General features: G+C 37.8%; 1 pseudogene; it reads right to left on the reverse strand.

Annotated features, from left to right (window-relative positions):
• Window positions 1–694: 694 nt before the first annotated feature.
• LOC127417973 (histone-lysine N-methyltransferase EHMT1-like) lies at window positions 695–14,977 on the reverse strand (annotated as a pseudogene).
• Window positions 14,978–15,266: the final 289 nt, after the last annotated feature.

Consider the following 15,266-nt stretch of genomic DNA (forward strand, 5'->3'; position numbering starts at 1 on the left):
AAAAAAAATCGACTCGTCCGTCCTTAATGTAAAATAATGTAGGTTACAGTGAGGCACTTACAACAGAAGTGAATGGGGCCAATTTTTGGAGGGTTTAAATGCAGAAATGTGAAGCTTATAATTTTATAAAAGCACTTGCATCAGTTATTCTTTTAAAACTCTATTATTACTCAAACTATTATTTGAGCTGTAAAATGTTTAAATCGTAATTTTTACAGTCATTTTAAGGTTTGTTGACATTACATCGTCATGGCAAGGAAGTTGTAAAATTGGCTATAATTTTACACAGAAAAGGTTAAGCAATTTAATTACTAGAAAATCATGTTAACCTGCATATTGTTTAGGTCTTGTGTCTATAATTTTTAAACAGTGAGTATTTTAACGTTTACGGATTGGCCCCATTCACTTCCATTGTAAATGCCTCACTGGAACCCAGATTTGTACTTTTTGTTTTTAAAGAAAAGACATAGCAAGTCAAAATTTATTTTTGTAGTAATCAATATTATGCCACAAATGCTGTCGATTGGGCTTAACTTGTACTGAACCTGGAATATTCCTTTAATATGTTAATATGTCTTATAAATGTTTGTTTAATATCAAATGTTGAAATGTAAAGAAAAAATAAACATCGTCAGAGCCGTAGCCTAGTGGGCAGGCAGTGCTCAGACATGTCTCGGGCAACCCTCTTCTTCCCAGTCATCGCTCCACTAATCTCTCTAATAAAAGGTGAAAAAAAAAAAAATATCCAACATGTGCGTGTCCAAGGTATACTGAATAAGTGAAATTCAGAGTGTGCTAACAACCTGCACGGGGCAAGTAAAAGACTTGATGAGTAAAAGACTCATACATAGACCACAGCTAAACTATAAATTATTAAATTAATAATTAAAAACATAAATGAAAAACTTTATTTCTCACAGGCACAATTTAAAAATTCAGTACTCATTTCATAGTTCCATTTCAATAAATGGAAAAACAGTCCTGTCCACCTAGTATAATTTTGTCTTTCATTCTTGCTCATGATAATCATCTAAAAACTTTTTTGCTTTTAATACCAGCTGTATAAAATCTTATGCTTAAAAATGTAGAAACTGCCAAAGATGCTAATGTCTCTCATACAAGGAGTCTTTTCATTATCCTAAACAAAAATAATTTGTTTGTGATACACAATCACTCTATACAAAGGCCAAAATTCCTTTGATTAAAAGCAGTCTTTATACAAATGCTCTTAATGGATCTCTGAAAATAAATGTTGTATTATCATAGCACAGATTGGCTCCCCTTTAAGCAGAGATTTAGGAAATGATGCATTGTTCTCTGACCATATTTTAAAATGTGTTTAAGGCCTGGGCATCCTATTGTGTGCATGAAGTCAGGGCTCCAGGTTGCGTTATTTCTATAGTTGTGTTAGCTGATTGGATGTGCTCCACCTGAGCAACGTCTGATCACTGAGGGTTTGGGCAGAGGTGTCTGCCTGTTTCTGGCCCTGAATGGTCTCAGAGTATCTACATTTCACAGAGCCACACTGACAACAGAAGTACTTTTTCTTGATTTGCCAGTAGGGATCCCATAGTCAAACCTGACAGAATAGAAATGGCAATTAGTTTTAATTCTAGCAACACTGGGGCATTACTTTGATTACAGTTGGGTCAATAGATGGATGACACTAACAAAATGCATGGGGCCGCAAATATTTGTCTGTAAAGATTTACCCTAACTCGTCTCCAGCTTGAATAGGCTTGCTGGTGTAGAGTGCAATTCGGGGAAAGCGCAGGTCTTAGTGTTTGGTGAACACGCGTACCGGAAACAGATTGGGTTCGCAAAGATGATTCATAAACCTGCTAACATTACCATAAAACTGGGCATCAATGCAGTTAACCTCTCCGACCTAGAAAAAATAGATGATACCATTAAACAGACATAAATGTAAGGCAATTCAAAAGATGCATGCACTGATTCAATGTTATGTTTGAGATACATCCAAACTTTTATTCACATTTAAATATACAGTAGCGCCCCCTGAAGGCCACAAGTATGAAAGCAGTGGGCTTGGGGAAAATCTTACATTTTAGCCAACTCTTGCCAAAACCTTACAACTTGCCTTATTATCTAGGTTGAACATGTATGAGTCATTCTTCCGAACATTAGCTTCTCCATCTGAAATGACTTCACCTGCAAACCTGCACACACAGCAAAACCTCAGGGCACAAGTACAGTATTAGACCAAAACAGCATGAGATTTATCATGTCTGAATAATTTATATTCCTTTAATAGGTTTAATTTTTGAAAAAACATCACAATAACTTAATATCCTTGATGAAAACCAAGCAAAGATTCCTCGGTATTTAAAGTGATAGGTGTACTTTTTTAAATGTTAAAATTCTTACTGCTATCCCTGCTGTGATAGCTCACACAAAAATGAAAATTCTCTCATCATTTTCTCACCATCATGCAATCCCATCATTCAATCCCAGATGTGTGTGACTTTCTTTGTTCTGCAGAACACAAACAAAGATTTTTATTAGAATATCTCAGATGTAGGTCCATACAATGCAAGTGAATGGTGATCAGAAACTTTGAAGGTCCAAAAAGCACATAAAGCAGCATAAAAGTAATCCATTTGACTCCAGTGGTTAAATCTATGTCTTCAGAAGCTAAATAATATGTTTGGTGAGAAACAGACCAATATTTAAGTCCTCTTTTACTATAAATCTCCACTTTCACTTTCAAATTCTTCTTTTGTTTTGTCGATTCATATTCTTTGTGCATATCTCCAACTACTGGGCAGGGAGGAGAATTTATAGTAAAAAATGACTTAAATATTGATCTATTTCTAACCCACACCTATGATATCACTTCTGAAGATACAGATTTAACCACTGGAGACATATGGATTATTTTATGTTGCTCTATGTGCTTTTTGGAGCTTCAAAGTTCTGGTCATCATTCACTTGAATTGTGAGGACCTACAGAGCTGAGATATTCTTCTAAAAAATCTTTGTGTTCTACAGAAGAAAGTCATACACATCTGGGATGGCATGAGGGTGAGTAACTGACGAGAGGATTTAAATTTTTGGGTGAACTATCCCTTTAAAACCCAGAAACAATTGTAAGTAAGCCATTTGACAGGTACTTTCCCTGAAAAGTTCAATCACTGTGGCTCTTTCAATACTGCAGATTCTCTGAGCAGCCATCATTGCAAAATTGGCTCAACAAATGATGTGAGTTTTTGGCAGGACAACATTTTTTTTTGTTTTTTTTTTGTTTTTTTGGGTGCCACTAAAAATACAAAACAATCTGCCTTAAATTAATTTGGTTTATTAATGTTTCAAAGCATTCAAAGATTTGTTACTCTCACTAGTAATAGGTAAAACAAGAGATCAAAAGAAAGGGGCATACTCGCATATAAACTTTCCCTCAGGAATATCCTGCAGTGCTCAGACTCCCCAGCCCATCCTCTCAGTCTTAAACACCTGCAGTCTCAGCCTGAAGACAAAAAAACATACAAAATTACATTGTAAAAAGAAATATCAGAAAATAACACCCTGTCTACAGCAGACGCAAGCGATGTCATGTTGCAACACCTTGAGGCTGTCTACACTGGACGTGGCAAAGCAAACGTTTTATACCGTTTATTTGACTGGTTGGCAGGAGTAGCGCCAGTGTGTGCAGCACAAAATATAATGGGGGGTGACAAAACGCGACGCGACGGACGCATCCAGTGTAGACAGCATCGATTATGGAAGCGCTTTGCTTTTTTTTGCATTGCATCACGCCGTTAGCATCTGATGTAGACAGGGTGTATGTCAAAATCAATGTTGAGTTCACTAAACATTAAAAGAATATACATTATATATACACATTACCTTTCAAAAGACACTTTTGTTTTTGAAAGAAATTGAAGCTTCCGTTCAGCAACGTGCATTTAATTGATTAAAAATACTTCCAAAAACATTAGTCATGTTGCAAATTATTATTACAGCTCGAATTAACATTTTTATTTATTTTAAAGAGTAGTGCCATACAAGCCAATCACACCACAGGATTTGCTATTGTCTGAACAGCTGTCAATTCTGCAAATGGAGGATTCTTTTATGAACTTTACATCGAAAAAGTCATTTGTAACATTATACTGTATTTATTGTAATTCTTGATCAAATTAAACCTTGGTAAAAGTATACATTTCTTTCAAAAACATACAAATTAAAAAGTCATACCAAACTTTTGAACCATAGAGTATACTGGCAACATTACCGAAGCCCATTCTGTATCATTCTATTCCGGCATGTTCTCCAACAAGAACAGGCATGGTTACATACAAACAGAGATGGTGGAACATCTCTGCAGAAATCTCTTAGTAATAGGCCATCCTGGGTACCAAGAAATCATAAACATTCCTAATTTTAATAATACATTTTACACAAGTCTTTCTCAATTCACAAGGCCATGTTGAAATCAAAGCACAGTCATAGTTTGTACACTGGAGGCCAAAAGTTTGGAATAATGTACAGATTTTGCACTTATGGAAAGAAATTGGTACTTTTATTAACCAAAGTGGCATTCAACTGATCACTATGTAGTCAGGACATTAATAACGTGAAAATTTACTATTACAATTTGAAAAAAAAATTCAGAACTTCTTAAACTACTTCAAAGAGTTTTCGTCAAAAAATCCTCCATGTGCAGCAATGACAGCTTTGCAGATCCTTGGCATTCTAGCTGTCAGTTTGTGCAGATACTCATGTGACATTTCATCCCACGCTTCCTGTAGCACTTGCCATAGATGTGGCTGTCTTGTCGGGCACTTCTCACACACCTTACAGTCTAGCTGATCCCACAAAAGCTCAATGGGGATAAGATCCATAACACTCTTTTCAATTATCTGTTTTCCAATGTCTGTGTTTCTTTGCCCACTCTAACCTTTTCTTTTTGTTTTTCTGTTTCAAAAGTAGCTTTTTCTTTGCAATTCTTCCCATAAGGGCGAAATATGAGCCTGGCACCGGCAAAACTGATTTTATTTGTATTTCCTCATGTCACTGTACAATTGCGAGGTAGTTTATTCTGCTTAAGCGAATAATGTAACATTAGCGGCACCTTACCTTATCATACCAACATTGCATGCTGAGCTGGCCACAGATACAGACACAGTCATCTTTACAACTGCAGTGCTATACCAGAGCAAGAGTGAGAATGTTAAACATTTAACAGAGCCATAATAAGTATAAACCTTCATATGGCCTTTGAAAACAGCATCCTACCTGTAAATGTGTGATGTTCCCATCTATATTTACTTGAGAGGTAAAGCAGTTCTCTGGAACGTATTTGAAATTGTCGGGACAGGGCTCATGGTCCATCCCATTCACACACAGCACAGGGACCTCCTCATAGCCTCAAAATATATCTCTGAAAGGCCACACAACAGATCTCTTAAAATAAGCTTGCACCACTAAGGTCATGGGTTCGACTCCCAGTCAACACATGTACTGATAAAATGCCTTAATGCACTGCAGGTCATTTTGGATAAAAGCGCCTGCCAAATATGTAATGAGGCAAATGTTTAGTGGTTACTGTTGCAATACTCTGCAAAATCCTTGTATTTTAATAAGTGTAAAAAAAAAATAAAAAAAAGCACATAGTTGAAGATTTGAGCCCAGTATACTTGCATTACCTGCTGAGGAGACTTTCTCTCTGGCCATCTTTCCCTCTCCTGGCATCAGTTAGCTTCTTACTGGTATTCAGGATTATCCACATCTTTGAATTTATATAACTGCAGTCCAACAGTGTCTCGCCATCCCTGTTCTTCAGATTTACATCTGCTCCTCGAGACAGAACTTCATATTACGCCTCTGTTGGTGTTCGCAATTAATTAGCACAGTCAAATCTGTAAATCTTGCCATTGCAGTCTCTAGGCACAATCATCATTTCAAGCTCGATTACACACTAGTGCTTCACAAATGCGCAGAACGCTAGATGGCGCTATAGGAAGTGTAATCGAGCTTGAAATCATGAACTCCAAGGAGACTGCTGTCAAGATGTACAGGTAAAAAGGAATTACATTTTGGTCTACAAAACCAACTGGATCGCTTCAAAAGACAAGGATTAAACCACTGGAGTGTGATGGATTATGTTTATGCTGACTTCATCAGCTTTTTGGAGCTTGAATTGATCTACAGAGCTGGCGGAGTAGGTTATTACATTTTGGAAAATTATGAAGATGAAAAATGTATTCTTTGGGATAACATGCGGCGATAAATCATACACAGTAAGACCAGGGACATGTATTAAAAGTAAATGAGGAACATTTTGATTTCAAGCTGACTTCATCTGTTTGCCTATTTTCTGATGGATGATGATGAACTGGTATATTTAATAAAGTATAAACTGTTTAGAATTGTGTGGACAGGGAGCATAAGGTTATTAATTGCTTTATAGTTCAGTGTAGATACAACCATATCAAGGGTCTTGCTCTCTGTTATCTACATGCACTCTCTCTGCTCTACACTTACATTACACAGTCCAGCTGGTTCTGTCTAACAGCAATGTGGAGAGGTGAGTCTCCATGGATGTTCACAGCATGAAGGTCAGACCTCTTCTCAAGCAGCAGCTGAGCGATCTCATCACAACCAGGGAAAGCTGCCCAGTGGAGGCAGATATTCTCCTCCTACATAACAGATCAGATCAAATGAAATTAATCACTATCAGGGATAATGTCAAATTCACCACACATACAACTGCAAGTTCTTCCAGAAAACATTGCTTTATTTGGGATACAGCCAGGATCTCCCAGACTTTGCAAATATTTATAAACTACTGCAAAGAGCTTTGAGACTAAACTCTTTCACAAATCATCAAACAAGGTGAATTAATTGTAAAAGCGGTCAAAATGTTGAGTTGCAATGCTCATTCACAAAACTTTTCTCTTATTTGGACATCAGCTCCAGCTGAGATCAGCAGCTTCACCTGCTCTAGTTGCATGTTCTCTGTTGCCCAGGTGAGGGAAGCCCACCCGTCATCATCCTGACAGCAAGAACAGGACCGATATCCTTCATTTATGACAACAGCTTTACTAACAGCATCTTAGAAGTACTCCAATTTCAATACAGCATTCACATCTCAAGAGCTTTATAGATGGTTCACCGGGGGGGCGGGATTTTTCTCAAATTGGAATGCCCAATTCCCAGTGCGCTTTTTTTTTTTTAAAGTCCTCGTGGTCGCGTAGTGATTCGCCTCAATCCAGGTGGCGGAGGATGAATCCCAGTTGCCTCCGTGTCTGAGACCATCAACCCGGGCATCTTATCATGTGGCTTGTTGAGCGCGTCGCCACGGAGACATAGCGCGTGTGGAGGCTTCACGCCATCCACCGCGTCATCCGTGCTCAACTCACCACACGCCCCACCGAGAACGAACCACATTATAGTGACCACGAGGAGGTTACCCATGTGACTCTACCCTCCCTAGCAACCAGGCCAATTTGGTTGCTTAGGAGGCCTGGCTGGAGTCACTCAGCACGTCCTGGGATTCGAACTAGCAAACTCCAGGGGTGGCAGCCAGAGTTTTTTTACCACTGAGCTACCCAGACCTTCTACTGATTATCATAAAAACCACAATTATAAACTCATTTATAAAACTGCACCATACACATTTACAGGACTGACTGCTTGAGAAAGGCCTTAACCAGCATATGCAAAACCCTCTGGAGCTCTCCTCTTTTACAAGAGAAATAAAGCTGCTTCGGAGGTAGCTTGAACCTCTTATACCTTAACATAGTACATATGAAATTAAACAAAATATGGCAAATTCATAAATGTAGTGCCATCTGGAAGTATAAGTGCTATAGGTATCACCGTAGGCACTTTGAGCAAAATATTCAGCTCTATTGCCAATTATATCAATACTGATTTATGTTTGAAACGGATCCTTACTTCCCATCCTCCAGTGCATTCAGAACTCTTTCCAATGATTCTTTAGCAGGGTCTACTGCACAGCCAACTGTTACAGAATCCAGTTTACCCCTTCTGTGAGACAAAATCATAACAGATGACTACAAAGCAATACAAAATGCGTTAATACAACAAACTATCCAGTATGATCAAAACAAGGTGGCAAACACCTTGAATGAATGTATCTGGGAATGGTCATTCAGAAAGAAATCTGAAACAGGTTCAGATCAATGCTTCAAAGAACAAGACGACAAAAGTCTTGACCTTGCTCCACAAAAAAAACGTACTCCTTTATGGCAGTGTCTCTATTGTGTGCGGGCACAGCAGCTGTTGGCACTGCACTAACAGAGTCAGGTTTGGTGATCATGACCTTTTTAGCATAACTAGCCTCCTCGCCACAGTGCGGACAGAAGAGCTGACCTCTGATCAATGAGGCACATCTCCGGTGAAAGCGGTGAGAGTTGTTCCCATCTGGCTGACATTCCATATATGTCCCCTGGATTAGACAGAACACTATAAATCTTAGTTGAGCAGTTTCATTGTATCTACAGAATGTGAGTGGGCTAAGTTTAAGGTTGATAACTGTTAAAGCATTACAAAGCCAGACTCAATTAAAATGATTCATATTTTCAACTCACAGCCCTGCAGAAAAACCCACAGCCTGGGCAGCTCTGGTGTTTCACCATGCCAGCACGATGATCCTCGCACAGCATGAGCAATGGGATCCCTATAGAGGGGCACATCATTTCCTGCTTCAGAATCACCTTTCGACATAAACTCAGCTAGAGAGAGAGAGAAAAAAAAAAAAAAAAAACTAACAAAAAAAAAACTCAAATCAGTTACACTTTCTTGAAATATAATCATTGAATTAGGGCTGGGTATTGATAGAAATTTCCCGATTCGATTAGATTCCAATTCACAAACTCTCGATTCCGATTAGATATAGATTCATATGGGTATATTTCAGTTATAATGTCTCTTTTGCTTAAATGTGAAATAAATAATCTCCCAGCTAATGTTGTTAATTATACAGGGGACCTTTCTACTAGGTACATTATATATTATTAAAATATTAAAATATTAATTTTATTAAAAACTATATTATGTTTTTCATCATTTGTCACATTTTGGCTTTTTAAAAATGAACAAATCCTTCTATTCAATCAATAATTAAGATATTTTATTTCATATATAATTTTTTTACAAGTTTGTTTAATTGCAGAATTTGTACTATTTACAAGTATTTACATTGGTTTGTTAAACACATGCTAAAACCGGTACTGTCTCTTTAACAAAAAAATGGCACAGATGAGTATCAGTAGATGAGCGAATGTTAATGGGAAAGGACTGAAAATGCTTTATCTCTTTGCCATGCATTTATATTTACATTTATGCATTTGGCAGACGCTTTTATCGAAAGCGACTTACAGTGCACTTATTACAGGGACAATCCCCCTGGAGCAACCTGGAGTTAAATGCCTTGCTCAAGGACACAATGGTGGTGGCTCTGGGGATCGAACCGGCAACCTTCTGCTTACCAGATCAGTGCTTTAGCCCACTACGCCATGCATGATTAGATTGTGTTTGTTGTTGTTTTCAACTTACTGTAGAGAACAAAAAGGGTATTAAAAAAGACATTATTCAATGACAAATGGGTCGCGTGGATCTCATCTTTGGATGCGCACAGAACAACTTTTAATCAGTGAAAGGATATCACTGCTGAATACACCACCACTATACTAAACAATTACTGGTGAATGAAATGTAAACATTTACCAGTAAGTTGCCAGATATACATTTTAGTCACATAGCGTGAAATTCTGTTGCAAATGCGAGTGATTTCCTTTTATTATAGTGGAGGGTTGCACACTATCACGCGATATATGCAATATGCTAGAGCTATCACACAATGATACACACACAATGAGTGAGACAAAAATAGTATTTACAGGGTTCTTTTAGACCAATAAAGTTCTATGTCTTTTCCAGTCCTTTGTAATTATTATATAAGGATTTTTATAAATCATTATATGAAGCTTACAAAGAGGATTTCTAGCCAATGAAATATTTAATGGCTGAGCAAAATTAGAATTTTGTTTAATTACTTAGATATTTCCATGATTTTTCCATGACTTTTTTTATACAGTATATATTAATTTTCATGACTTTTCCAGGCCTGAAAATCACCATTTTTAATTTCTCTGAAATGTTCTGGTTTTCCAAACGTTTACATTCAACCTTTCCATCTACAATCTCCACAGACATGCACTTGCCCTCAGCCAGAGTCACTACGTCCTGGTTCTTAGGTGTCTCCATAGGACAGCTGCATAGTGGAGGTTCCAACATGTCATCAGCCTCCATGTTCTCTTTATCCTCTGGTAACCTGATAAGAACAAAAACCACCTGCATTGTTCATTGAGAACAGGAATAACTGGGTTAACTTCTTATTCATGTGAATCTCTTATTAAAGTTTCTATACAACTGTTTTAGGATCCATGCCCTACGTTCTATTCAACTACACTCAGCTGTTCTCCCTGTTCAGTTACTATATTTCCTAATAAATTGATATTAGATGCAGTAAACCTGAATATGCTACAAGAAACCATTACTCAAGAATATTGGTGGTTTCACAAAGTCAGATGCTTATTGTTACTTGAGGGTCTGTATGATCTTACTCCCTTACAAATTCAGAATGGCTGTATCATCTCCATGCTGCATGTCAAATTAAAACATTAAAGGTTTGAAATCTGCCTCTGCTTACTTTGAGATAAAAAAAAAAGAGTGGAAGTATGCACATTTCTTGACACTTCACAATTTGTGGCATACAAAAAGCAGTGGATCTCAATTCTGTTCTGCAGAAACTTCAGGTGCACATATTACCTACCTGTGGGAATTGCTGTGAAAATGTTATCATGAGCCAGAGCATGTAGAGGCAGTACAGTGTATTCTTCAGCATGGCCATCTTGAACATTCTCCGTTTCCTTGTTCTTGATCGGTTCTGCTGCATTTCCTCTCTCCACCCCTGAAGTCTGTTTCTCTGGTCTCTCAGGATCGACTTTGTGTTTGAATGCCTCCTCTATGGACATCTGCCCACCTTTGGACCCAGCTGTATATGTGGCCTCCTGCAAGTATAGGAAACAAAGATCTCAACCCTTTCAAACAGATGACTATTTCACACACCTAGAAGAAATCAATGTGCAAGGTATTTGACCTGTGTATTTGAGGAGGACAACAGGATATTCTGTTTCTTGGACACTTTAGATTTCTTTTTGGGGACAAAGTTACATAACCCCATCTTTCTTTTCTTCTTCTTGGAGCCTACAAACAAGGCAAGTAGCACACCATTAGATTTATTCATACTCTAAACAAAAACAATCTAAATTAGCTTAGCTTTTTAATTAAAAACGATCACCTGATTGTGGTGAGTCGAGTTCCTGAGGGAACCTGAGCTGCTGTGTGGGTGAGGACTCCATGTCTTTCTCATATGCACTCTTCTTTCTGTTCATTATCTATATTGTCCCAATAACAGAAAATAAATCCGTAGTAAACTAACAAATTATAAAGAGAAATAAGCTGAGTGAAGGGAAGTAGCAGCAGTCAAACTACATGTGTGTAAGGGAAAGATCCTAAACATTACTGTAAATACCTTGGAGACACAACAAATTCTGAACAAGTATAAGAATATGTGGATATGGGGGGCCAGGGTAGCTCAGTGGTAAAAGATGCTGGCTATCACCCCTGGAGTTCACTAGTTCAAATCCCAGGGCGTGCTGAGTGACTCCAGCCAGGTCTTCTAAGTAACCAAATTGGCCCGGTTGCTAGGAAGGGTAGAGTCACATGGGGTAACCTCCTCGTGGTCACTATAATGTGGTTTGTTCTCGGTGGGGCACGTGGTGGGTTGAGCGTGGATGCTATGTCTCCATGGCAACGCGCTCAACAAGCCACATGATAAGATGCGCGGGTTGATGGTCTCAGACCAGGAGCTAGGATTCATCTTCCGCCACCCGGATTGAGGCGAATCACTACGCGACCACGAGAACTTAAAAAGCGCACTGGGAATTGGGCATTCCAAATTGGGTGAAAAAAAAAATAATAATAATGTGTGGATATATTATATGTTTATTGCTATCAGGGGCATAGCAAGCATTATAACTGTCAGGACATGTCCCCCTCCACATTTATTTTTTTAATTATTATCATGTTTATTACTTTAATGGGGTAATGTGAGAGGAAAGCATAGAACTGACAGGGAAAAAAAATAGGGAGAACAAAAAACAAAACAGGCAGGTTACCTTCAGAGCAGCTGGAGCAGGTGCTGGTCTAACCATGGTTTTCCATACCAAATGTGGTGGTGAAGGATGCACAGCTATCAACTGCCCTGCATCCTCCTGTGAGCTTCTCTGGGCAAATGGGTCAGGACCATCCCCTAATTGTATGACTGTAGGTGACGATAAGGTAGCATTACCAGTGTCAGAACACTGCGTAGTTTGAGCATCTTGTTTATCTTGCTGGATAGAGCCACGGTTTCCTGGGATGCTGTTTCCAGCTGGGGACTTGAGGGATGTCTGCCCAGAGAGTAAGTGAAAGCTAGGCCCTGTGGTTTTCCTGCTGCCTGTTTGCTGTTTACCAGCTTTTGGAGCAGCACCAAGAGATTTGGTCTTCCTTCCTTTCCTTGGAAGGTCAGCAGTGTCGTCCATACCTACAACCATTTCATGAGGAAACATACTCCTATTACTTATACTTCTTTAATATACTTCTATTCAAAGATCTAAGACATGTAAACAATATGCATTTTAATTACTTTATATATACCATTGCCAATTTTACATTTAACATGAAATGCCATTTGTAAGACATTTACTAATGAGACAGGATATTCAACAAGAAATATATTTGTACCAATGAATTATGCACAAGACCCCCAGATAGCACATGTACAGCTCCAAAATATCTGTTTAAGAGCGTTTCATCTGGAAAGCATCGCATTCTAATTAACAACTGCTAAATGACATCCGAGGGAAAACGTCTTATAGATGTATTGCAGATGAGCAAACGACTTAAAAAATGATATCTTCCAGATGTTAACAAACACATCAAATAGAAAACTGGCTGATGTGTGTGTGCTTTCAGGGACCAGGAACATGTATTACCTCTACTATTGCATTCAGAATCTGCATACACCTTTTGCATTAGCGGGATATTTTTGACCTGGTGGAATATAAACTTATAAAATAATCATTACCCAATGGTTTTCATCTAAATCCATATTGTAAGTCATTAATAACTTCTTAACTATTCATACATGTAAAAAGATTTTTCATATTTATATGAAATAGTATTTGAACATAACATTATACAGCATTTATATGAACATCTAATGTGAGAATTACAAGTCAATTAATACCTTTCCTTTTAACTCAAAACTGTTTAAAACAACTTGGCAGTCAAAATGTATGAAACCAACATATTCATCTTCTAACTAAACAACATCAAAACAACTGTACAGCTCAAGAATACAAAGTCAGTACTTCTATACTTTTATAAACTTTTATCTATTTTAAGTCCATTCTGTCTTCTTGCATGAACTGCTGAATGTTAATGTGGAAGTATGCTGCAAGCTGGTTCATAATTAGATGGCTGCTGAGTAAAAGGTGAACTGTTCCTCTTTCAATCCCTATTTAGACTGCTTGAACTTGATGCACCCCCTTTAGGCAGTAGTCCCTCTCATATAGTTTATTACTTCTGTTACATCTGTTATGTCTGTTTTATGTAAGTCTGTGTGTGTGTGTGTATTTTTGTAAACAAGATGCAGTCTAAGTGGATGACAAAAAAGTGTGTGAAAGAATATGAGAGGCTAAATGTATATATGCCGCCAGTGTATATATATATATATATATATATATATATATATAAATAAATCTACATAATATCATGTGTAATGCCACAGTTGATGCCCGGGTCAAAAATGACCTGTGAACGCAATCAATGCAACAGTTTGTTTTAAATGGTTATATCTCTTAAACAATTTTATAAAACACATAATATATTTTTAATTATTTTATTTAGATGGTCTTGTCAAAGTCACAAAGTTTGGTTCCCATACTAAAAACTATTATTTACCTCTCACAGGTCAAAAATCACCCGAATGTAACAGGAGGGTTAAGAAAGTAAACAGATACATTTTGATTTCGTGTTGACTTTACAAAGAACGCCAGACACTGTTGTGTTATATAACAATATTTGTTTAGTATTTATCAAATAAATAGCCAAATAATTGAATAAAGTTTAGTTAATAATAATAAAAATAATAATTAGAAGCATTTGACAAAGCATTTAGTAATAATAGTAAATGATTACAATGAAATCACCTTTCCTGGACTTGGCCATGACAGTGGGAACCTGGAGCAATCAAGACCTCTAATTCCCTTTCTCTGTGAGAAACCGCAGTGTTAGATAGCATGTATCTCAAAATCTAGTGACCTGCCTGACTAGATAACATTTTAGACATCATATGCGCGTGCAGTGCAAGGCTGAGCTGACTCGACACTCACCTATGATGCCCAAAAATGCTGTCTAAAGTGGACAGCTTACTAGGTTTCGAAATAGAGCCAGCAAATCTGTATCTGCTGCAGTCACAGCACGTTAAAATGTACTTTCTTTGTAGTCTGTAAACTAGCTCGCTATCTTACTAACGTTACGTAGAAATATTAATAAAAAATGTGAATGTTTATGTCGGCTGCAGCTCGCTCACCGTGGGCGGCATTACAATGAACAGCGTGAAACAATGTAGCTAGCAGACTCGCATCACACCAGTCATAACATCACAATCAGGACGCAAATATGTCTGCGTTAGTTAACTGAAACGGTCGTGGTCTGGGATTTCAACACAAGCATAACTGCTTTTATACGTACTTACCCGTTAACATATGATGTTTTGCATTATTGTAAAAAAACTAATCGCATTCAGAAAATTTAGAAAGTGTCTATCTTGCTCACTTCACTTCTCTGCTCTTGCTTTATAGATGCACATGCGCTTCGCGACTGTCAAGTGACCACACTGCGCCCTCTGCTGGTAATGGATGGTATTTGTTTGAAGTGTTTGTTTGCACAATGGACTCTCCACACATGCACTATAGTGTTGACCACTGATGCTGAACTGTATCATAGTTTCTGCACTCATTCAACACACTTATTGCTGTTTGTGCGGTAGACATGGTCGTTTATGATTTAAGGATGTTATTACTGGCCAGTATTGTTGCTTATAGCGATGACCACCAAACTGTTAAGTTGATAATTTTCTGTACCTGGACGGATCCTTGAGATCC

Source organism: Myxocyprinus asiaticus, chromosome 3, assembly GCF_019703515.2.
Source record: "Myxocyprinus asiaticus isolate MX2 ecotype Aquarium Trade chromosome 3, UBuf_Myxa_2, whole genome shotgun sequence".
In the NCBI taxonomy this organism is placed as follows: Eukaryota; Metazoa; Chordata; class Actinopteri; order Cypriniformes; family Catostomidae; genus Myxocyprinus; species Myxocyprinus asiaticus.